The 25,276-nt window shown below is 41.6% G+C and overlaps 1 protein-coding gene across 3 annotated transcripts in view; it reads left to right on the forward strand.

The window, feature by feature from the left end:
- Positions 1–12,510: 12,510 nt before the first annotated feature.
- Positions 12,511–25,276, forward strand: part of PLEKHB2 (pleckstrin homology domain containing B2) — a 59,983-nt gene continuing 47,217 nt past the window's right edge. For 2 of the 3 annotated variants that reach the window (XR_013966552.1, XM_080798571.1), the window contains exon 1: positions 12,511–12,637. The gene's annotated coding sequence lies outside the window, so the exon portion shown is untranslated. The remainder of the gene's footprint in view (positions 12,638–25,276) is intronic. The other variant, XM_080798572.1, reaches the window with a different exon arrangement.

A 25,276-nucleotide genomic window follows, 5' to 3' on the forward strand; every position in this document is an offset into this window, starting at 1 on the left:
ACCGACCTCACTTCCGCCTGGAGCGCGCCGCTGCGAGGGCGCGCTGGGCACGTGACTGGAAGGCTCCGTTCAGATTAGGGTGGTGGCGTGCGCGCTCCCGCCGGCGTTTAAGAGGCCCCCGGATGGAGAGTGTCGGGAGCCGTGCGGCGTGCGACCCAAGGTTGGTCTGTCTGCCTTAGGGCACCGCGTGCGGGTGGGCGAGTAACCCGCGGCGGCGGCGCCCACAGGGACGCCCGTGTCCACTTTTCGGAATAGGCACTCAAATGGACTTTTTCCTCACCCTGTTTTTGCCCTTCTACTAATGCAGTGTGGAAGAGACATATTGGAATATAATTATAGAGTTTTACTAAATTTTTTTAATGAGAAATATGTCTTCGATTTTATATTAAAACAGCCACCGTACTGCAGGAACCTATGTGTAAATGAAGACGCAAGGGTGCGGTGGTGGTGTGACCCGGTCCTGGCTGTGATGCTCGATGGTGACAACTGAGGGCAAGGCTTAGCACCCCCCAGCCAGGGTTAGTGTAGTGGCGGGCAGTCGAAGTGTTATCCCACCGAGTGGCACAGGGGTCCGGCCTGGAACATCGCTGGGACACTCGCATGCCCCAGAGCACCAGGTAGAGGCTGCCAGCACGGACACTGCGCTCATTCTGCCAGTCACTATTTCCAAAGCTCCGCATTCATTAGGTCATGTAATATCCGTAATAAATCGTTTTGCAAATGAGGGAATTAAGACGCAAGCTGATAAGCATTCAAGAACACGCTATTAGGAAACCCACTCAGCATTCAAACCCCAGCATCTGGCGTCAGAGTGCATGTTCTTTTTTTTTTTTTTTTTAATTTATTTATTTGACAGAGATCACAAGTAGGCAGAGAGGTAGGCTCGGGGGAGTGGGGTGGGAAGCAGGCTCCCCGCTGAGCAGAGAGCCTGATGGAGGGCTCCATCCCACAACTCTGGGACCATGAGCTGAGCTGAAGGCAGAAGCTTAACCCACTGAGCCACCCAGGGGCCCCCAGAGTGCATGTTCTTAAAGGGGAAGACCTCGGATTTGGTTTTCCCAGAACAACCTTGTGTGACATTAGTAGGACCCACAGATTCCCTGCCTGAGCTTGAGTCAGTCTGCCTTGAAAAGAGGTGGAGGAATCCTGTGATGCAGGCTGGGATGGGTCCTTCAGAAAGGCCTGGAGAAAGCAAGGGCCTGTACTCAGCAGAAAGAGCCCAGGCAGTTTACCTATGGAGAGACATTCAGTACATACAGCTTCTAAAGACTCTTTACCTGGCACATCTGCAAGAATTCAGTGTAGGTTAAAGAGGTTGCAAAGGACAAGATTTCTGGCAAGCTGTAAATGTGGACTTTTTTTCTTTTTCTTTCTTTCTTTTTTTTTTTTTTTTTAGGATTTATTTATTGGGGGGGCGGGTAGGAGGGGCAGAGGGAGAGGAAGAAACACCCTCAAGTAGAGTCCCTGCTGAACTGAGCTGGATCCCAGAAAGCCCAGATCATGGCCTTAGCCCAAATCAAGAGTTGGCTGCTTAACTGACTGAGCCACCCAGGTGCTTCTGAAGATTTTTTTAGTAATCTCTACACCCAACATGGGGCTGAACTTACAACTCCAAGATCAAGAGTAGCATGCTCCACTAACTGAGCCAGTCAGGAGCCCTAAATCTTGACAGTTTTAAATAAAATGATGTTACTCTTTAAAATACCCATTAAGGGGTGCCTGGGTGGCTCAGTGGGTTAAAGCCTCTGCCTTTGGCTCAGGTCATAATCCCAGGGTCCTGGGATCGAGCCCCACATCAAGCTCTCTGCTCAGCGGGGAGCCTGCTTTCTCCTCTCTCTCTGCCTGCCTCTCTACTTACTTGTGATCTCTGTCTGTCAAATAAATAAATAAAATCTTAAAATAAAATAAAATACCCATTAGGATATAAACACTACAGCAATTCAATTCCCACCATTTTCCATTTTAAAAATGCATGAGTAAATTATGTAACAAAAATTTTAATTGTTCCCTTTTCTCCTTGCCTGCTTCTATTTCACTGCCCCCACAGAATTTTACCCTAATATACATGTGTGTTGAGTGTCTTTTTTTTTTTTTAATCACTTTTATCTGTCAGGATAGCTAGGAAATGTTCCAGTAATAACAAACCCAAAATCTCGGTCTCTTGACACAACAGAATTTTATTTCCCACATATCCATCAAGTCAAAAACAGATGGGATTGCTGAAAAACTACACAAGCAAAATAATTCAGCAGCAAACTGGAAAAATGTACATATATATGTATATATACATATACATATGAAAATATATATATATAGCTATCATGCATCTAGTTAACAACCAGTTGGAAGATACAATGAAATTATGCAAAAGATCAGTATTATACAAGGAATATATAAATATAACAATGTAATAACTAGCAATAAACTTTTATAAGAATTTAACAAGATCTATGTGAATAAAATTTTAAATAATCCCTGAATGGCACAAAACACTTAAACACGTGGTGAAAAACATCATGTTCTTGGATGAGTAGATTTAACATCAAAAAGATGTCAATGCTTCCTAAATTAGTTTATAAATTTAAATAAAATTCCTATGAAACACCAACAATTATTTTTAACTAGATGAAGTGATTCTGATTTACATATGGGAAAAAAATCAGAAAGAATCGAAAGAATCCGCCAGGAAAACTTTGAAAACAAAGAGTTATAGGGTGGTGGCTGGCTACTAGATAAGAAAACATATTTGAAAGCCTCAGTGGGGTGCTTGGGTGGCTCAGTTGGTTAAGCATCTGCCACCATTCAGCTGAGGTCCTGATCCCTGGGCTCTGAAGAGAGCCCTGAGTCCTCTCTGCTCAGTGGGGAGTCTGCTTCTCCCTCTCCCTCTACCCTTTGACCCCTGCTCTTGCTCTGGCTATCTCTCTCTCTCTCAAATAAATAAAATCTTTAGAAAAAAAAAAAGCCTTAATAAGGAGCACTTGGGTGGCTCAGTCGGTTAAGCATCTGCTTTCGGCTTAGGTTGTGATCCCAGGGTCCTGGGATTGAGCCCTGCATCAGGCTCCCCACTCAGTGGGGAGTCTGCATCTTCCTCTTCCCTTCCCTCTACCCTGTTCATATGCGCTCTCTCGCTCTCTCTCAAATAAAAAAATAAAAACTTTTAAAAAAATAATAAATAAAGCCTCGATAAATAAAGTAGTGTGTCTCTGATACATGAATAGACAGACCAATGAAAACAGAAAATCCAGAAATACACCCAAATAATTTTGGGAAATCACCAAGGAAAAGATGGATAATTCAATAAATGGCAAAAATATAGCCATCTGAAAAAATATAAAGTTGGTTCCATACCTTACATCATACCAGAGTGAAATCCAAATCAAAAAAAGATACGAATGTATAACAGTGGAATCATAAAAGGACAAAAAGAAAACATGGGGAAAATCCTTTTTAATTTTGGAGTAAAGAAGGCCTTTTTTTTTTTAGATTTATTTATTTATTTATTTAAGAGAGAGCAAGAGCTAGCAAGTTTGAGCAGGGGAGAGGGGCAGAGGGAGAAGCCGACTCCCTGCTGAGCAGAGAGCTTGATGTTGGATTCAATTCCAGGACACCAGGATCATGATCTGAATGGAAGGCAGACACTTAACTGACTAAGTCACCCAGGTGACCTAAAGAAGGCCTTTCTAACTCCTCAAAATCCAGAAGCCATGACAATGAAAAACGTTAGTTTGGCAAAAATCACTATGAACATATGCAAAAGACAGATGATTAACAAGGAATAAATAGTTCCAACACATGTGATAGACAAAGGGCTAATAGAATAAAGGAATTTCAGAAGTTAGTATAAAGTACTACAAGCCAATAAAAAACAATGAGGAAAGGGGCCCCTGGGTGGCTCAGGCAGTTAAGCGGCTGCCTTCAGCTCAGCTCATGATCCCAGCATCCTCGGATCAAGCCCCGCATCAGTCTCCTTGCTCAGCCGAGAGCCTGCTTCTCCCTCTCCCTCTGCCACTTCCTTGCTTGTGTGCTCTTTCTCTCTGTCAAATAAATAAAGAAAATCTTAAAAAAAAAAAATGAGGAGAGTTCACAGAAAAAAAAGTAAATGGCTCTTAATCATATAAAAAATTCAATCTTACTCATTAACAGAAAAATGCAAGTTAAAACTCTTTGATACAGCATTTCCCTCCTATTTGATTGGCAAACATCAAAGAAATTAGATAGTACACTCTGCTGATGTAGTGTGGAGAAGTAGGCACATTGCTGGACTGGAGAAAGGACTATTTGATGATGCATTATGACAAGTATACACAAAACATTTGACCCAACAATTCCACCTCTGGGAATGTGTCTAGAGAGATGTTCCCTGGCATATAAAATGAAGTAGGTGAAAGCTTACTTATTGCAGCATTGTTGTGAGTAGCAAAATATTGGAAACAACCCTAGTGTCCATCAATAGGGGACTGTTTACTGACCGGATGGTTCATCCATATAATAAATTACTCTCTAACTGAATAAACAAATAAGCAACCTTTCTGTATACTGAAATGGGAATCTCATCAAGGGCAACTGGTAAGTGAACAAAGGATAGAACTGTTCTTATAGGCTAAATTGTGTTCCCCCACCTTTAATTCATATGTGGAAGCCCTAACCCCAAGTACCTCAGAATCTGTATTTGCAGATAGGGCCTTTAAGGGAATACTTAGGTTAAAATGAGGTCAGTGGGGTGGGCCCTAATCCAATCTGACCGATGTCTTTATAAGAAGAAGAGGGGATTAGGACACAAACAACACAGATAACTGGAAAGCCATGTGAGGACACAGTGAGAAGGTGATCATCCACAAGCCATAGAGAAAGACATCAGCAGAAAATCTAACCCTGCTGGCATCATGATCTTGGACTTCCAGCCTCCAGAACTGGGAGAACATAAATTTTTGTTGTCTAAGCTGTTTTGTCTGAGGTATTTGTTATGGCAGTGCTAGTCAACTAATACAACTGTGTTAAAGTACATTGTGTAAAAAGGGTAAATGAAAAGATATATTAGTATTTGCTTGTGTGTAAATACAGAAATAATTTCTGGGGTGCCTGGGTGGTACAGTTGGTTAAGCGTCAGACTCTTGGTTTTGGTTCAGGGCATGATCTCAGGGTCCTGGGATTGAGCCCCTATCAGGCTCCAAGTGTGGTGTAAGACTCTCTCTCCCTCTCTCTCTGCCCCTCCTGCTTGTGCGCTCTCTCAAAAATAAGTAAATAAAATCTTGAAAAAAATACAGAATTAACTTCTAAAATCCAAGAAACTAATAGTTGTGATTACCTGTAATGAGGCCAGGGACAGAGTGGGTCCTGAACAAATGTGGTAGGGGTGAGAAGAATAATTTTCAAGGTTTCCTTTTCTTTTGAAATATATGAATGTACTATATATTCTAAAATTAAATTATAAAAAAATAAAAATATAATATATATAGGGATATATTATCCCTATATATATTAGGAATGTAAATGGTATAATATTTTGGGGAAAGGTCTGGTTGTTTCTTAAAAAATTAAACACACACCTATCCTATCATCTAATAAATTGCTGGTATCTGCCAAAGAGAGATGAAAACATACATCCATGCAAAAGAATTATACACAAATGTTTATAGCAGTTTTATTGATAATAGCCAAAACTTGAAAAAAGTGCAGACATCTATCATCAGGAGAATAGCTGAACAAGTTCAGTAGGGGGGCGCCTGGGTGGCTCAGTGGGTTAAAGCCTCTGCCTTCAGCTCAGGTCATGATCCCAGGGTCCTGGGATCGAGCCCCGCATTGGGCTCTCTGCTCAGCAGGGAGCCTGCTTCCTCCTCTCTCTCTGCTTGCCTCTCTGCCTACTTGTGATCTCTGTCTGTCAAATAAATAAATAAAATCTTTAAAAAAAAAAAAAGTTCAGTAGGGTGCCTGGGGTCTGTTTACAATGACCTGCACTGGCTCCTGAAAACCAAAGGTTACATTTTCAGGAATTTGGCGAGACATTTGGCAAGTACAGTCATTATTAACAGTTATAGAGATTTAATATTAAAAACAAAAGAAATAAATATTCAAAAACTTATCCTTTCCTAATTCTTGTATCTTATTTTTGCCTATGCCCTGAGGCTCTTTGCCTCTATTGGACCAGCCTGGTGGAAATGTTTTATAACACTAGGGGTAGGGGCAGGGTGAGAGGGAGAAGCGGACTCCTTGCTGAGCAGGGAGCCCAACACAGGGCTCATCCCAGGACCCTGGGACCATGACCTGAGCTGAAGGCAGACACTTAATCCACTGAGCAACCCAAGCACCCCTAATTTCTATTTCTTATACACCTGATATACATCCTTGTAAACTACTTTTGGCTGGCGTTTCTGTATACTATGGGATTTTTACATCAAAGAATCACTGATTTAAAGAGTATGAACTTAAACGTCTTGATAGTATCAAATTTAACTCCGGAGGGGTTACACACCAACCTACAGTTGCACAAATACTGTATACCACTGACTGTCTCATCAACTCCTTATATCGAGCACTTCATTAAAAATCTTTTAAAATTTGATCACTAAAAAAGATTGCATTTAATTTGCATTTGTTAGATTACAGGTAAAATTCATCTAAAAATGTTTGTTGCAGGGCGCCTGAGTGGCTCAGTTGGTTAAACAACCAACTCTTGATTTCTACTCAGGTCATGATCTCAAGGTTATGAGATTGAGCTCTATGTCTGCATCTGTGTCAGGCTCTGCCCCAGATGGACACGGAGCCTGCTTAAGATTCTCTCTCACGGGGCACCTGGGTGGCTCAGTGGGTTAAAGCCTCTGCCTTAGGCTCAGGTCACAGTCCCAGGCTCCTGGGATCGAGCCCCACTTGGGCTCTCTGCTCAGCGGGGAGCCTGCTTCCTCCTCTCTCTCTGCCTGCTTCTCTGCCTACTTGTCATCTTTGTCAAATAAATAAATAAATAAAATCTTTAAAAAAAAAATTCTCCTTCCCTGTGCCCCTCCCTAGCATTCTCATTTTCTCTCTCTAAAAAAAAAGAAAAAAATGCTTGTTACATTTGCTCTTTCCTTATGTGAATGATTTACTCATATATTTTTTTGCCTGTTTTTGTACTGGAGTCTTAGCGTTTTTCTTGTCAATCTATTCGAATTCCTTTTACATGAAAATTGAAGGGTTATAGGAAAACAGCACTGTTTTCTGTTCACTATCTAGCTGGAGGCGAAGTTATTGAGAATACAAAATTTTTGGTTTGGTTGTGGTTTAGCACATAGGATTGAACATAGATAGGGATCTACTTCCCTTCCCTTCCAGACCCTACTTACGTAAAAGAAAAAGTATTTTTAGTTTTTATTATTACTTATTTGTTTAAGTAGGCTCCATGTCCATCATAGAGTCCAGTGTGGGACCCCAACTCATGATCAAGACCTGAGCTAAGATCAAGAGTCAGATGCTCAACCTACTGAGCCACCCAGACACCACCCCCCAAACACTCAAGTTTTTTAAAAGAATGAATCCTGAATAGTCCTGGAAAACAAGGTAAGGGGATTATTAGTTAACAAGACATTTAGAGACAGTTGAGCATGACAGAAAGGAGTTGGATTTGGAAACTTCTGACTCAAGATGGCAGACCAAGAACACACTTTGGCCTTCTATTCTCTCCTTAGACTTCTATGAAACAGTAGGTGTTTAAAAATAATAAGTGACACAGCGATGACTAAGTAGTAGAAGCTGTGGCGGGTGGGGGAGCAGAGGGACTCATTTTCATGTGGACAGTTAAAGAGGCAGAGAAGGTGTGAGGTGAGGGAGGGGAAGGGTGGTTAGAAATAGGCCTGTAAACAAGAACAGTGACAGCAAGGCTGCATGTGCCACATCTATGCCCCATCTCTCTTCCTCATTCTTGTGTTCATGGACAGTTTCATGTTTATAGTGGGCAAAAACATAACTGTTCTCCTCAAAAGAAATGGGCTCAACTATCTGAAGAAAGTTAACGCTTTCCAGTAGATGTTGAGGGAAAAATAAAGTCAAATTTAAACATGCAAAAATTCATTATTTTGTACCCAATAAAGTTTCAGAATTTCCTTCTAGGAAGAGCTAAGGTGCAGCAAGCAGAGTAGAAGAGCTTCCTAGTCCTGGACTAGACTTGGTTTTGGCTTAGGATTCTCATTCCAGATCATAGGGTATGGCATGGAGAGGCATGACATAGTATTTCATATCCTATTAATTTTTTTAAAGTTTGCTTATTTATTTTAAATTATTTTTATTTTTTATTATGTTATGTTAGTCACCATACAGTTTTAAACGATTTTTAAAAGATTTATTTATTTCTTTGAGAGAGTGAGAGCATGAGCAGGGGGGAGTGGGGAGGGGCAGAAGTGGGGGGGGCGGAGAGAAGTGAGAGGGAGAAGCAGACTCCCTGTTGACTCTGGGATCACAGCCTGAGCTGGATGCAGAAGCTGAACCAACCAGCCTGAGCTGGAGGCAGAAGCTTAACCACCCAGGCACCCCTATTTATTTATTTTAGTAATTTCTACACTCAATATGGGGCTTGAACTCACAGCCATGAGATCACAAGTCACATGCTCTACTGATTGAGCCAGCCAGGGACCCGATGTCTTATTTAGATTTTCTTTTTTAACCACAAAACCTTACACTTTCTTTTTTCAGTTTCAGTATTATAATTGGGGCAAAAGAGGGAGCAGGGCTAATCAGCATACATTTTTATTTGATTGAGTTGAGGACCACAAATTCTATGGAACCAGGGGACTGATGAATGCAGAGTGCCAGTGTAGCTCTTTGAAACCCCATTTCAGTTCTAGACCAGAGGCTACATACTCAGTATTGGCAGATATGGGGCTGGAAATTAGGTGTTCTTAGCTGCAGTTGGCCTTCTTCTTCCTGTACTTTTCTTGTCAGCAAACTTGGACAGAAAGCAAATTTACTGATGACTGCTCCTTGTGAGCGTGTCCTGCAACCTTTCTCTGATCCACTGGTGATTTGTGAGCATGTCAGAACACTCCAGAGAAGAATTTCATTTACCTCCATTTATGGAATCCGAGGAGTACAGGATAATTAGGATGTGAGTGTTGCTGTTCTTCATATCACCAGGACAGGCACACTATGATTTTTCAATTGATATTTATTGAATTGTGTTTTTCACTATTCACAAGGTATGGTGCTGGTGAGTTCTTATGAGTTCTTATGAGCTTTGCCACGTACGGTGAAATAGTGTATTAATAGCCTAAGAGAACTATTTTCACCTGAATTCATGTTAAAGAGATTGGAGAATAAAAAAAAAAGAAAAGAAAGCCAATATTGCTAAACCAGAAAACTTACTAGGAGATATTTCCTGCTCCAGGTCCTAGAACACCTACATAAACCAAACTAGATTCAAATATTACTTTTTTCTGGGGCACCTGTGTGGCTCAACTAGTTAAGTGGCCAACTCTTGATCTCAGCTCAGGTCTTGATCTCAGGGTTGTGAGTTCAAGCCTTATGTTGGGCTCCATGCTGGGCGTGACGCCTACTAAAAAAAATTATATATATGTGTGTGTATATATATATTATGTATATGTATATATATATACACACATATATATACATATACATAATATATAAAATTATATATATGTATATATGTGTATATATGTATATATATAAATTATATATATACATATATATTTACACACACGTATTACTTTTTTCCTGTTGTCTAAATGATTTTATTTTATTTATTTTTTTAGAAAATTTTATTTATTTATTTATTTTACAGAGAGAGAGATCACAAGTAGACAGAGAGGGAGGCAGAGAGAGAGGGGGAAGCAGGCTCCCTGTGAGCAAAGAGCCCAATGCGGGGCTCAATCCCAGGACCCTGAGATCATGAGTGGGAGGCAGGGGCTTAACCCACTGAGCCATCCAGGTGCCCCTATCTAAATGATTTTAAATTAAGTGTTAAGTGATTAATTGAGGAAAATCTGGAAAATACAGCAAAGAATGAAGAAGAAATAAGTCATCCATAGACCCATCACTTATAGACAACATGTGTATTTTGAACACTCCAAATCCAAACCTTGCAAGATACCTAAAACTAACACAGAAGATAGGGTTAGCCTTATTGCTTTACTGAGAGAGGGTCAGGAACTTCAGTGATGTCACCCAGTTTGCTCAAGCTCATCCTCATCAAGTGGGAACCAGGAAAAATTCTAGATGATTCCAAACTCTGTTGTTGACTAAGTCATGCTATTTTGCAAAAGATTAGATTGGTAGGCATCACAGTATTCCCCATCCTGAATTTCTCCTCAGAGAAGAGCTGGGTTAAGACAGGAGCTCTTGCCATCAGAGTTTGGAGTTTTAAAGACCATTAACTGTAGGCCTTCCCAAAGGGGTGTGTGTGTGTGTTTAAAGAGAGAGAGAGAGAAAGTTTACAGGTAGATGTTAAAAATGAGAAAGCAGGGGCACCTGGGTGGCTCAGTGGGTTAAGCCGCTGCCTTCGGCTCAGGTCATGGTCTCAGGGTCCTGGGATCGAGCCCCGCGTCGGGCTCCTTGCTCAGAGGGGAGCCTGCTTCTCTCTCTGCCTCTGCCTGCCTTTCTGCCTGCTTGTGCTCTCTCTCTCTCTCTCTCTCTCTGTCAAATAAATAAATAAAATCTTAAAAAAAAAAAATGAGAAAGCAGTCCCAAAATGGAGTCACTTGTACTAAATTCCACACTAGCAAAAGAAGATTTAATACCTAATCTAATTGTAGTTTCAATCTCCCAGGAATAATATGAAATTGTCTGGTAAGCATAAATGAGATAATCCTCTTGATAGACCCATTTTGATCTCTTTGAGGAAGGTAACCTTGCTTGAAACAATGCATTCTTTGCTAACAATTTCCTTTTCCTATCCTTCTTCCACCTTTAAAAACATTTCCTTTTCTATAGCTCACATCTAGCAAATAGCTATTTGCTAGATGTGATGCTGCCCGATTCATGAATTGTTAAATAAAATCTATTTGATCTTTAAATTTACTCAATTAAATGTTTGATATTTATCACAGAAAAACAAATCTTAAGGGTACAGCTCAATAAATGTTTCCAAAATTCACCTTTGAGGAGTAAGGTGGTGGGAAGTTCCCTCAGGCTACTTCCCAGGAAGGGTCCCTACCTTGAGCCCAGAGGCTTCACAGGGGCTTAAAGCCATCTTAAAAGTTTAGCAGTAAAGATCACTAACATTTCTCTATTTCCCACTATTATCTTCTTTATTTAAAAATAAACTTTTTATTTTATTTTGGAATAATTTTATTTTATTATTTAAAAGAGATGTATTTATTTATTTATTTGAGACAGGGAGCAGGAGAGAAAGAAGCAGGCTTCTCCATGAGTAGGGAGCCCAGTGCAGGGCTCCATCCCAGGACCCTGGATCAGGACTTGAGTGGAAGGCAGACGTTTAACTGACTGAGCCACCTAGATGCCCCTGGAATAATTTTAAATTTGCAGAAAAGTTAGTATACTCTTCACTCAGTTTCAGATAATGTTCACATCTTACATAATCACGGTGCAATGATCAAAACTAAAAATTACAAGTAATTGTTATTTCAAAATCAAGCATTTGGAATTTACCAGTTTTTTCCAGGATTCCACCCTGGATCCCCCATTGCATCTGACAGTTTCTCAGTCTTTCCTTGTTTTTCATGACCTTTAAAGTTTTTGAGGAGTACTGGTGAGGTAGTTTGTGGAACATGCATCAATTAGGAGTTGTCTGATGTTTTTGTCATGGTTAGATTCGGACTGTAGTTTTTTTGGGAGGAAGGCCAAAGGAAAAGTGACCTTTTCATCACATCATGTCAAAGGTAAATATTATCAACATGACTTACCATGGCTGATGTCAATCTTGATCACATGGCTGAGTAGTGTTTGTCAGGTTTCTCCATTGTAAAGTTATTTTCTCCCCTCTCTTTGAGAGGAAGCAATTATGCAGATTCAGGGGTGTGTGGGTGGAGGTTTATACTCCCTCTGGATTACGTATGATTTATTAGAATTCTTCTATTAAAAAAAACTTCTCTCTTCTCTACATTAATTTAACCATTTACTTTCAAAAGAATGAACTCTGTTATATTTGTTTTATACTCTGTTATAACCTAATACTACATAATTTATTTTGGTTCTCAAGTTGTTCCAGGTTTGGCCATGGGGAGCTTTTTCAGGTTTATTCCTGTGTCCTTTGACATGCCTCCATGATTTTATTTTTTGAGCATTTCTTACTTCTGGTGATATATCAAGCTCCAGGCTCAGGTTGTGCTTTCGCAGCCATAGTTCTAGAGCCACTCATTTCTTTAAGCAGCCCTGGCTCCTTTTATTGGAGGATGGCATTTGGACAAAGACCAGGGTGCAAACAATTTTTTCAGTTGAAAATTAAACCTCCACTTAAGCAGAGTTGAGGATGCCTCAGGACCCTCCCCTCCCTCCTACAACGACCCAGGCTCCGCCGCTGCCTCCGCGACTATTCCAGGCATGCCCCGCGCGGCCGGACGCATGCGCGCCGGGGAGGTGTGACGTTGGCCAGCGGCCCGGACGTAGGCGTGAGATAGTCGGAGCCCAGGAACCTCGGTGGCGTCCTTGCGGTCCCGCGCCCTGCTTCGGTGCTCCGCGGCGGCTGGAGAGTTCGCAGGTAAATGTGTTCATCCGGTCCAGGCGACTCCAGGGCCCCTTCTGTTCCCCACCGCCCAGAGTTGGTTCCTCTGGAGCCTTTCCCTAGAGTCGCCCAGCCCGTCACCACTCGGAGACGATCCCTTCTCGACCCGCGGTCCCGCACGTCTTGGGCGTCGGTCCCTTAGAGCCTTAGTGAGAAAGTCGTCCCTCTCCGTGCGCCCTCCCCTTCCCTGGTGGAGTCCCTGAAGAACTTATCGTATAGTCGCCCAGCCCCGCACCCCTCCGAGAGGAACCCCCCTTTACACCCCGCGGCCCGCCCCTCCCCGGCGTAGATCCCAGCCTCCTCTAGCGGCGCCCCCTCGGCGCGCGTCCGCCCCCCGGACCCACCTCCTTTCCTTCGTTCGTGGTGTTGGCCGCACCAGAGTCTCCTCTGGAGCCGTGCAGCTCCGTGTGCCCTCCTCTTCCCCCGTGTCGACTCCTCCAGAACCTTCCTTAGAGCCGCCCATCCGGCCCCCCTCGGAGCGGACCCCCTCGGCTTCGGCCCGGCTAGAGAGGCGCAGTTCCAAGCCGCTCGGGAGGCACTGTCCTCCGCCCGTGGTGCCCTCCCCTCTAGAGCCGCCCAGCCCCGCACCCCTCCGAGAGCACCCCCTCCTCCCGGTGAGCGTCCCTCCTCTTCCAGGCCCCTGTGGAGCCTCCTCTAGCACCACCCACTCGGCGCCCCTCCGAGGAGATCCCCGACCCACGCCCCTTCTCCCCTCTCTGGTGTCGGCCTCTCGAGAGCCTCCCCTTGAACCGCCCAGTCCTGCCCGAGCTCTCCTGGTGCTGTTCCCCTTCCCGGTGGTGCTCCCCGCGGGCCCGCCACCTTTCCTCCGGCACGGGTCTCCCAGAGCCTAGTTTCTGCCTTGCCCGCACCGAGATTGCACTCTCCTTAGGAATGCAGAGCGGCATTGAAGCTGAGGACTCGCGGTGCGACTGGCCCCCACTTCCTTTCACTTATTCCTGGCTTTGTAGTGGTTGGTGGTTAGTCTTAGGACTTTTGGTTGCACATTACCTTTTTTCACATTTGATCCTTTCACTCAGCCAGATCGGAAACTCCGGAGCGCAGGGTTTTATTTTGTGTGGGCAGAGAGTTTTTTGTTTTTATCTCAAATGTAAAGTAATTTACATAAAAGAGGCTTCGTAAAAATGAAGGAATAGTAAGTTCCTGTTTTTCAGGGCGGGTGGAGGGAATGCGTTGTGATGGCCATACTGAGAATTTTTTTTTTTTTTTTTTTTAACCTCTTCTGACTAGGACAGGGTGGAGTCGCTGACAGAGGCTGGAGTGTTTATAACGAAAGGGAGGAAAGTTCCTGGGTCTCTTGGTCTTTGAGGAAGCTATTGCCAGTGCAGGAAATGAGTTGTCTGAAGTCACAAGGGGAATTAGGGCCCAGCGAGGACCGTCAGCTGCCTATTGTGGCCGTCATTATTTGTCGAACAGATCAATGACCAAAATATATGTGATTGTGCAACCGGGCTGTCTTAAGGGCCAGCCTGTACGTGGCAATGAGAATGCCTGGGGTTTATTTTTCGCATTAGTGATTTCTGTACTTGACTCCCCTGCCCCTCCCCAACATACTGATCTCTGAGGGCAGGAATTCAAAATGCTTCAAGATGGTCCTGGCAGACAGCTTAGTGTTCAGTAAATGCTTACTAAAGGAAGCTGCAGAAAAGAGCTCAGAACCTGACTGACAGAGGTTCTTCACTAGCATATTTTTAATTGTGTTGGCATATTCTATAGGTAAAATTCCTAATAATCTCAAGGACTGAATTTATGAATGTGTGTGTGTGTGCACACACATGCACACACACACAGTGAGGAAGGCAGAGGAAGATTATCTTCAGGCAGACTTTGTGCTAAGTGCAGAGCCTAAGGCGGGGCTCAGTCTCACACCCCATGAGATCATGACCTTAGCCAAAACTAAGTCATCCAGGCAACCCTAAAGATTTTATTTTTAAGTAATCTCTACACTCAATGTGGAGCACAAACTCACAACCCCGAGATCAAGAGTGGCATGTTCTACTGATGAAGCCAGCCAGGTGCCCCTGCATTATCATTTTTGAAAAACAGAGTTTTCCTTCCTTTGATAAGGTAGTCACTTTTACAGTTAAAGTACAGAGGGCTAGCTAGAGGAACAAGGGTATTGTGAGTGAGTCAGTTGTAGACAGCCTTGAATTGCACTTCTTAGAACAAGATAGTAATGTAATTATAGCTCTTCTCTCTTTTGGAGCACCTCATATGGGGATCTTTGGGCATATTATCTCAGTTAATTGTCACACTAACTTCATGAGATAACTAGTAATGTCCTGTCATATAGGTAAGAAAGTGAGGCTTGGGAGGTTTGCTTTTGTGCTCATAGTCATAGCAATTAGAAAGAGGTAGAGCTCAGAACTGCCAGATTCCAAAGGCAATATTCTTTCCACCTGTTAAATTGATGTCTTTTGGATTCAGTGTTTTGTTTAGTTTTTAAAGGGTTTTTTTTTATTTTTTATTTTTTTATTTTTTTTTTAACGATTTTATTTATTTATTTGACAGATCACAAGTAGGCAGAGAGGCAGGCAGAGAGAGAAGGGAGGAAGCAGGCTCCCTGCTGAGCAGAGAGCCTGATGCAGGGCTTGATCCCAGGACGCTGGGATCATGACCTGAGCCGAAGGCAGCGGCTTTAACCCACTGAGCCACCCAGGCGCCCCAAAGGTTTTATTTTAGGGAGTGCGTGTGCACTCACAAAGTGGGGTGCAGAGGGAGAGGGAGAAAGAATCTGAAGCAGACTCCATGCTGAGTGCAGATATGCACATGGGGCTTGATCTCATGATCCTGAGATCAGGACTTCAGCTGGAACCGAGTTGGGACGCTTAACCAACTGAGCCACCCAGGCACCTGTGGATTCAGTGTTTTTAAAATGATTTGAGTTCACATTTAAACTAATTTGAATTGCTGAATATGATTTATATTTAAAAACTTCCTATAGGTTTACTGGCATGTGAGTAATGTGGGTATTTTGCAGTTAGTTAGTTTGCTGGTGTTTTATTGTCTAGAGACCAACCGCAGGACTTTCATCTGATGAGTTTTAGTTTATGCAATAGATCTTGCTCCAGGATAGAAATAGTGGAATGTTGGAGTGCCTGGGTGGCTCAGTGGTTTGGGCCTCTGCCTTTGGCTTAGGTCATGATCCCAGCGTCCTGGGATCGAGCCCCGCATCCGGCTCTCTGCTCAACAGGGAGCCTGCTTCACCCATTCTCTCTCTGCCTTCCTCTCTGCCTACCTGTGGTCTCTGTCTGTCAAATAAATAAATAAAACCTTTAAAAAAAGAAAAGAAATAGTGGAATGTTGAAATAAGTTGTGAAGTAATGTGGAATTCAGCAAGGTAAGGCAAAGAAATATTCCTTTTCCTTAAGGGATGGATTTGGTTATGTGTTCTGCAAGGCTTTTTGTTTTTTGCTTTTATTTCTAGTGTATATGTATTCAAATTTTAACCTTCAAGGGCATCTTTATTAAATCTTCTAAGCCATTTGAGAAGCAGTGTAATGTGCTACTATCTTCTGGAATGTTCTGGACAAATTTTAGTCAGGTGGCTAGTGAGGAAGTAAAGTGATAATAATGATAATTGCCGTGTGAGCAGCTCCCATTTCTTGAGTTTTAGTAATGTCAGGCACTATGCCAAACACATGTTATTTCACCCAGTTTTCCAAATGTCAAGTAGTTGTTGGTATTCTCATTGTATAGATCAAGAAACTAAGGCTTAAAAAGGTTAGGTGACTTGCCCAAGGTTATTTATTTACTTATTTCCCAACCCCCAAGTTTATTTATAAGTGAGTGAGTCAGGATTTGAACACGGGTGGTTGGCTTTTGTCTCTGCTGTTGGTGTTTTTGTCTTTGTGATTTAGGCCTTGTTTTCCCCTTAACTCACTTTAGTTGCGTTTCAGGAGAGAGCAGATTTAGTTGTTTGTGCTTCTTGTAATCCATCATTAATGTTGAAAATAGCAAAGCAGTCACCTGCATGGGTGATCTTGACATTATTGGTATTTCTTTTGTCTTGGATCCTCATTTTAATATTACTGTTGTGCCTTCTGTGAAAATAATTCTCCTGTGAATTCCAGTGTTTAGTAACAAGAAATATGGACTTTACATATCTGTGTAATATTTCTGTTTAACACAGAGGGAAAATGTGACGATAGATGTTTAAAGTCTGTCCCCCCTCCCCCAGCACTGTTTCCAGGTAATCTCAAGGCAGGACAGGCTAGCAGGATCTGGGGTCAGGAACTGGGCTAGGCTGATGAGTAAGATTTCTCTTTTAGGCATGTGAGTGCTCTGTAGGGCTGAGGGTAAGTAGGCTGAGTGATAGATAATGTCTCTTCTCCCTCTGCTCTGTGGTCAGGATTCAGGAGCCTGGCAGGGTGCAGACTCTAGATAGAAAGATGCAGCTGCTTAGGTGAGATGGGCCATTTAAGGAGTAGTTGATGGCAGTTGCTTATTTAAGTACTTGTAGGCTTTGGTGTATCTTATTTATAAGCCCTTGGTGTATCTTATGTGGAGGCGCTGTATTGTGTTACATGTTGCTTATGGGTTGGGAGCCAGAGGCAAGGGTTCTCTTGCTTTAGAGGCTGAGACTAAGGCTGATGAGGCAATATTCTTCATGTGGTGGTCATGATACCAAAGTGATACCTGACAGAAGAGGCTAGTAGGCACAGTCAAAGGACACACATCTCTTTAATGGGGATAAAGAACATGTTCTCCTGCATTCAGATGAGTGCCCACCTTGCAGTCTCTGCTAGATGGCAAAATGCCCTGGCTTCAGTCCCCCAAGAAGATGTGCTATGGTAGATGATATTGCTTAATTAGAGTGAAGATCTCACAAGGGGTTTTAGGAGGCTTTTATTATCATGGGACTTTAATCTTTTCTTGATGTCTTTTGACATCAAGACTTTGACTTTTCTGGAGACTGGCTTGTAAGTGCCTGCTCAGCAAGTGCAAGTAACCAAACTCAAGTGTATTCCTGAGAGTGTGAGTCCGAGGTTCGTTTCCTGAACATTCTTCTTCCCAGTAGCCTAAGTTTTAAAAAGGCTGTTTCAAAGCCTGTTCCTCTGATCTTCCCTAGTGCATAAATTTTGTACAGTTGAGTCCTTAACTCAGAAGTCCAGACTTCCTGTTAAAAAAGAAACTGTAGGGTGCCTGGGTGGCTCAGTGGGTCAAGGCTAAGCCTCCGCCTTCAGCTCAGGTCATGATCCCAGGGTCCTGGGATCGAGCCCCGCATCGGGCTCTCTGCTCAGTAGGGAGCCTGCTTCCTTTCCACTCTCTCTGCCTGCCTCTCTGCCTACTTGTGATCTCTGTCAAATAAATAAATAAAATGTTTAAAAAATGCATTAAAAATAAGAAATTGTAGTGTTCTAGTAAATATGACAAATATCTCTATTACCGTAATAACTATTTGAATTATCTAGTGAGGAGAAGGTATACAAATCAAAGTATTTCAACAAATTTTAAATCCCCTCTACCCCACCCCTTGTTGAATGAAATCCGAACTCACGTTGGAAATTATGTTTTCTCTGACACATTTCACAGCAGCGTATTTGATTTTTACTCATCTATACTAAGGATGCCTTTCATTCTCAGTTGGTTCTAATGAATTATAATTATTGTTCTCAATTTGGCATTATCAGAAGCCCTTCCTTCAGCTAGTGGGCTTCTTTATCCTTTCTAAAGGCATTCCTGAAAGTATCTTTGTTTTTTGGTAGTAGGCACATCTTGAGGTTTCCTGTCCCTAAGTTGTAACCAGCTCATTTTTAAGGAGCATTGATTCCTTTTAGAGGAGATCAGTATCAGAGATAAAAGTCTGGATGCAGGGGTATATGTGAGATTGTCCCACAGAATGACTAAAGATAGGATGATACCAGAGAAAAAGCTACTTGAGTCCACAGAAGAATTACCCCTTTTCAAGAAGTCATGAGTTTCCAGGGGCCTGGGTGGATTAATAGGTTAAGTGTCCAAATTTTGATCTCAGCTCAGGTCCCAATATCCAGGTCATGTGTTCAGGCCCTGTGTTGTGCTCCAAGACACCACATGGAATCTACTTAAAAAGGACAAAAATCCAAAAAAACCCACATGATTTTATGTTGCTAATTCCAGTTTGTTTCTTTCAGCCTTGTAATAATCTAATTTTCTCTCACTCTAATGGTTTTGAATTATTTTATATAGGCACATCAAAGATGATGATGTCCTCTTGATGTAGAAGCTTTTCTGTTTTTTTTTTTTTTTAAGATTTTATTTATTTATTTGACAGACAGAGATCACAAGTAGGCAGAGAGGCAGGCAGAGAGAGAGAGAGAGAGGAGGAAGCAGGCTCCCCGCTGAGCAGAGAGCCCGATGTGGGGATCGATCCCAGGACCCTGGGATCATGACCTGAGCCAAAGGCAGAGGCTTTAACCCACTGAGCCACCCAGGTGCCCCCCCCCCCTTTTTTTAACTTTTAAAATTTAAATTCAGTTCAGCTAGCATATAGCATATTATTGGTTACAGGGGTAGAATTTAGTGATTCATCAGTTGCATATAAGAGCCAGTGCTTTTCACATCAAGTGCCCTCCTTAATGCCCATCACCCAGTTACCCTCCTCCCACCTACTCCCTTCCAGCAACCCTCAGTTTGTTTCCCAGAGTTCCATGTCTCTTGTGCTTTGGCTCCCTCTCTGTTTTTCTTTTCTTGTACCTTCCCTTGTCCTATGTTCATTTGTTTTGTTTCTTAAATTTCACATATGAGTGAAATTAAATGGTATTTGTGTTTCTCTGACTTATTTTGCTTAGCATAATACCCAATGATGTTCCATGCATGTTGTTGCAAATGGCAAGATTTCATTCTTTTTGATGGCTGAGTAATATTTCACTATAGATATCTACACACATACCTAGACACACACATACACCAGGTCTTCTTTATCCATTTATCTGTCATTGGACATGTCAACTCTTTCTACAGTTTGGCTGATGTGGACATTACTCCTATAAACATTGGGGTGCAGATGCCCCTCTGGATCATTACATTTGCATCTTTGGGGTTAATACCTAGTAGTCCAGTTGCTGGGTTTTAAGGTAACTCTATTTTTAACTTCTTGAGGAACCTCCATACTGTTTTCCAGAGTGGCTGCACCAACTTGAATTTCCACCAACAGTGTAAGAGGGTTCCCCTTTCTCCACATCCTCACCAACATCTGTTGTTTCCTGACTTGTTCATTTTAGCCATTCTGACTTGTGTAAGGTGGTATCTCATAAAGGTTTTGATTTATATTTTCCCTGATGCCAAGTGATGTTGAACATTTTTTCATGTGTCTGTTGGCCATTTGTGTATGTCTTTGGAGAAATGTCTGTTTATCTCTTCTACCCATTTCTTGACTGGATTTGTTGTTTTTTGGGTGTTGAGTTTGATAAGTTCATAGATTTTTGGGTTCTAGCACTTTATCTGATATGTCATTTGCAAATATCTTTTCCTAGTCCATGGGTTGCCCTTTAGTTCTGTTGGTGTTTCCTTTTCTACACAAAAGATTTTTATCCTGATGAAGTTGCAGTATTCCTTTTTTTTTTTTTTTAAGATTTTATTTCTTTACTTTAGAGAGAGAGTGTATGTGCACGTGCTTAATGCTCAAGTGTGAGCAGGGAGGAGCAGAGGAAGAGGGAAAGGGAGGAAGAATCTGAAGTCGACTCTGCACTCAGTGTGGAGCTGGATGTGGGGCTTGATCCCTGGACTACTAGATCATGACTTGAGCTGAAACCAAGGGTCAGATGCTTAACTGACCGAGCCACCCAGGCAGCCCCCAATAGTTCATTTTTGCTATTTTTGCTTTTGTTTCCCCTCCGTTTGTAGACGTGTCTAGCAAGAAGTTGCTGAGGCTGAGGTCAAAGAGGTGTTCTCTTTAGGATTTTGATGGATTCCTGTCTCACATCTTCCATCCATTTTGAGTTTATCTTTGTGTGTGGTGAAAGAAAATGGTCCAGGTTCATTCTTCAGTGTGTGGCTGTCCAATTTTCCCAACACCATTTTTTGAAGAGACTGTCTTTTTTCCATTGACTATTTCCTGCTTTGTCAAAGATTAGTTGACCATAGAGTTGAGGGTACATTTCTGGGTTTTCTGTTCTTTTCCATAGATCTATGTGTCTGATTTTGTGCCAGTACTGTACTGTTTTGATAATTACAGCTTTGTAATACAGCTTGAAGTCTAGAATTGTGGTGCTTCCAGATTTGGTTTTCTTTTTCAGGATTGCTTTAGGTACTTGGGGTCTTTTGTTCTTCCATACAAATTTTAGGATTGTTTCTTCCAGCTCTGTGAAAAATGCTGATGCTTTTTGATAGGGATTACATTGAATGTGTAGATTGCTTTGGCCAGTGTAGATATTTTAATGATATTTGTTCTTCTAATCCATGAGTGTGGAATGTTTTTCCATTTCTTTGTGTCTTCCTCAATTTCTTTCATAAGTGTTCTATAGTTTTCAGAGTGGTTAGTTTTATTCCTAGATATCTTACGGGTTTTGGTACAATTGTAAATTGGTACAATTGTAAATGGGATTGATTCCTTAATTTTTCTTTCTTCTGCTTCATTGTTAGTGTATAGAAGTGCAATTGACTTCTTTGCTGAGTTTCCGTATCAGTTCTAGCAATTTTTGGGTAGAGTCTTTTGGGTTTTCTAGAGTTGTGAAGAGTGAACGTTTGACTGCTTCTTTGCTGATTTGTATGCCTTTTATTTCTTTTTGTTTGATTGCTGAGGCTAGGACTTCCAGTAGTATGTTGAACAACAATGGTGAGAGTAGACATCCCTGTTGTGTTCTTTTTTTTTTTTTTTTTTTTTTTTTTTTTCCCTGTTGTGTTCTTGACCTTAGGGGAGAAACTCTCAGTTCTTCCCCAATGAGGATGAAACTCACAGTGGGTTTTTCATATATGGTTTTTATGATGTTAGGTGTGTTCCCTCTATCCTTACAGTGATGAAGGGTTTTTATTAAGAAGGGATACTATATTTTGTCAGATGCTTTTTATGCATCAATTGAGAGGATTATATGGTTCTTGTCCTTTCTTTTACTGATGTGGTGATTAATTTATTGGTGTTGAACCACCCCTGCAGCCCAGGAATAAATCCATCCTATTTGGTCTTGGTGAATAATCCTTTTAATATTCTGTTGGATCTTATTGGCTGGTATCTTAGTGAGAATTTTGGCATCCATGTTCTTCAGGGATATTGATCTGTAATTCTCCTTTTTAGTGGGGTCTTTGTCTTGTTTTGGGATCAAGGTAATGGCCTCATAGAATGAGTTTGGAAGTTCCTTCTATTTCTGTTTTTTGGAATAGTTTCAGGAGAATAGGTATTAATTTGTCTTTAAATGTTTGGTTGATTTCCCCTGGGAAGCCATTTGACCCTGGACTCTTGTTCGTTGGGAGATTTTTGTTTACTGATTCAGTGTCTTTGCTGGTTATGGGTCTATGTAGTTTTTCTATTTCTTCCTGCTTCAGTTTTGGTAATTTATACATCTCTAGGAATGCATTTATTCCTTCCAGATTGCCCAATTTGTTGACATTTAATTGCTCATAATAATCTCTTAATTGTTTGTATTTCTGTGGTGTTGGTTGAGATCTCTCCTCTTTCATTCACGATTTTATTAATTTGGGTTCTTTCTCTTTTCTTTTTGGTAAGTTTGGCTAGGGGTTTACCAATCTTACTAATTCTCTCAAAGAACCAACTCCTAGTTTCATTGTTCTGTTCTGTTTTTTTTTTTTTTAATTTATTTCTATATCATTGATTTCTGCTCTAATCTTTATTTTCTTCTGCTGGATTTAGGCTTTATTTGCTATTATTTATCCAGCTCCTTTAGGTGTAAGGTTAGGTTGTATATTTGAGACTTTTCTTGCTTATTGAGGAAGGCCTGTTTTGCTATATGCTTTCCTCTTAAGACTGCTTTGCTGTCATTTGCAAATATCTTCTCCCATTCCCTGGGTTACCTCTTTGTGTTATTGATTGTTTCCTTTGCTGTGCAGAAGCTTTGATCTTGATGAAGTCCCAAAAGTTCATTTTCGCTTTTGTTTCCTTTGCCTTTGGAGACATATCTTGAAAGAAGTTGCTGTGGCTGATATTGAAGAGGTTACTGCCTATGTTCTCCTCTAGGATTCTGATGGATTCCTGTCTCACATTGAGGTCTTTATCCATTTTGAGTTTATCTTTGTGTACTGTGTAAGAGAATGGTCGAGTTTCATTCTTCTACATATAGCTGTGCAATTTTCCCAGCACCATTTATTGAAGAGACTGTCTTCTTTCCACTGTGTATTTTTTCCTGCTTTGTCGAAGATTATTTGACCATAGAGTTGAGGGTCCATATGTGTACTCTCTAATCTGTTCCACTGGTCGATGTTTCTGTTTTTATGCCAGTACCATGCTGTCTTGGTGATCACAGCTTTGTAGTAAAGCTTGAAATCAGGTAATGTGATGCTGCCAGTTTTATTTTTGTTTCTCAACATTGCCTTAGTGATTCGGGGTCTCTTCTGATTCCATACAAATTTTAGGATTATTTGCTCCAGCTCTTTGAAAAATACCGATGGAATTTTGATCGGAATGGCATTAAAGGTATAGATTGCTCTAGGCAGTGTAGACATTTTAACAATGTTTATTCCTCTGATCCAAGAGCATGGAATGGTCTTCCATCTTTTTGTGTCTTCAGTTTCTTTCATGAGTGTTCTGTAGTTCCTCGAGTAGAGATCCTTTACCTCTTTGGTTAGGTTTATTCCCAGGTATCTTATGGTTCTTGGTGCTATAGTAAATGGAATCGATTCTCTAATTTGCCTTTCTGTATTTTCATTGTTAGTGTATAAGAAAGCCACTGATTTCTGTATATTGACTTTGTATCCTGCCACGTTACTGAATTGCTATATGAGTTCTAGTAGTTTGGGGGTGGAGTCTTTTGGCTTTTCCATATAAAGAATCATGTCATCTGCAAAGAGAGAGAGTTTGACTTCTTCCTTGCCAATTTGGATACCTTTTATTTCTCTTTGTTGTCTGATTGCTGTTGCTAGGACTTCTAAAACTATGTTGAACAAGAGTGGTGAGAGTGGGCATCTGAAACTCAACACACACAAAACTGATAATCATATCAAAAAATGGGCAGGAGATATGAATAGGTACTTCTCCAATGAAGACATACAAATAGCTACCAGACACATGAAAAAATGTTCATCATCACTAGCCATTAGGGAGATTCAAATTAAAACCACATTGAGATACCACCTTACACCAGTTAGAATGGCCAAAATTAGCAAGACAGGAAACAACGTGTGCTGGAGAGGATGTGGAGAAAGGGGAACCCTCTTCCACTGTTGGTGGGAATGCAAGTTGGTGCAGCCGCTTTGGAGAACAGTGTAGAGATTCCTCAAGAAATTAAAAATAGAGCTTCCCTATGACCCTGCAATTGCACTACTGGTTATTTCCCCCAAAGATACAGATGTAATGAAAAGAAGGGCCATCTGTACCCCAATGTTTATAGCAGCCATGACCACGGTCGCCAAACTGGAAAGAACCAAGATGCCCTTCAACGGATGAATGGATAAGGAAGATGTGGTCCATATACACTATGGAGTGTTAAGCCTCCATCAGAGAGGATGAATACCCAACTTTTGTAGCAACATGGACGGGACTGGAAGAGATTATGCTGAGTGAAATAAGTCAAGCAGAGAGAGTCAATTATCATATGCTTTCACTTATTTGTGGAGCATAACAAATGACATGGAGGTCATGGGGAGATGGAGAGGAGAAGGGAGTTGAGGGAAATTGGAAGGGGAGGAGAACCATGAGAAACTATGGACACTGAAAAACAACCTGAGGGTTTTGAAGGGGCGGAGGCGGGGTGGGAGTTTGGGGGAACCAGGTGGTGGGTATTGGGGAGGGCACGTATTGCATGGAGCACTGGGTGTGGTGTAAAAACAATGAATACTGTTACACTGAAAAGAAAAAAAAAAAAAAAGACTGCCTTTGCTGCATCCCAACGGTTTTGGACTGTTGTGTTTTCATTTTCATTTACTTCCATATATTTTTTAAATTCTACTTTAATTTCCCATTTGATTCATTCATTCTTTAGTAGGATGTTCTTTAAACTCCATATATATTTTTTTTCTTTTTAAATTTTTTCTCAAATGGCCTGGTATTGATTTCTCTTTCTTCACGTTTACATACCCAGGTACGGGAAAGTAAAACCCAACCTCCCAAGAAGTAAGTACTAAGAGAATATAGGTATAATATCTGGCAACTCAGGTGCTGACACATACAATTTGTAGATAATAGGAAATCTGTAGGTCCTTAAGGTTTTAGCATGAACTCTCTTTTAAACTCCTATCTTCATGGGCGGTAGTGTTACTAAATTTGCAGGTATGTAAAGTTGTTGGTCTCAGGTTCTTTTTTTTTTTTTAAGATTTTATTTATTTATTTGACAGACAGAGATCACAAGTAGGCAGAGAAGCAGGCAGAGAGAGAGAGAAGGAAGCAGGCTCCCTGCTGAGCAGAGAGCCCGATGCAGGGCTCAATCCCAGGACCCCGGGATCATGACCTGAGCTAAAGGCAGAGGCTTTAACCCACTGAGCCACCCAGGGACCCCTGGTCTTAGGTTCTTA

Source organism: Martes martes, assembly GCF_963455335.1.
Source record: "Martes martes genome assembly, chromosome: 3".
In the NCBI taxonomy this organism is placed as follows: domain Eukaryota; kingdom Metazoa; phylum Chordata; class Mammalia; order Carnivora; family Mustelidae; genus Martes; species Martes martes.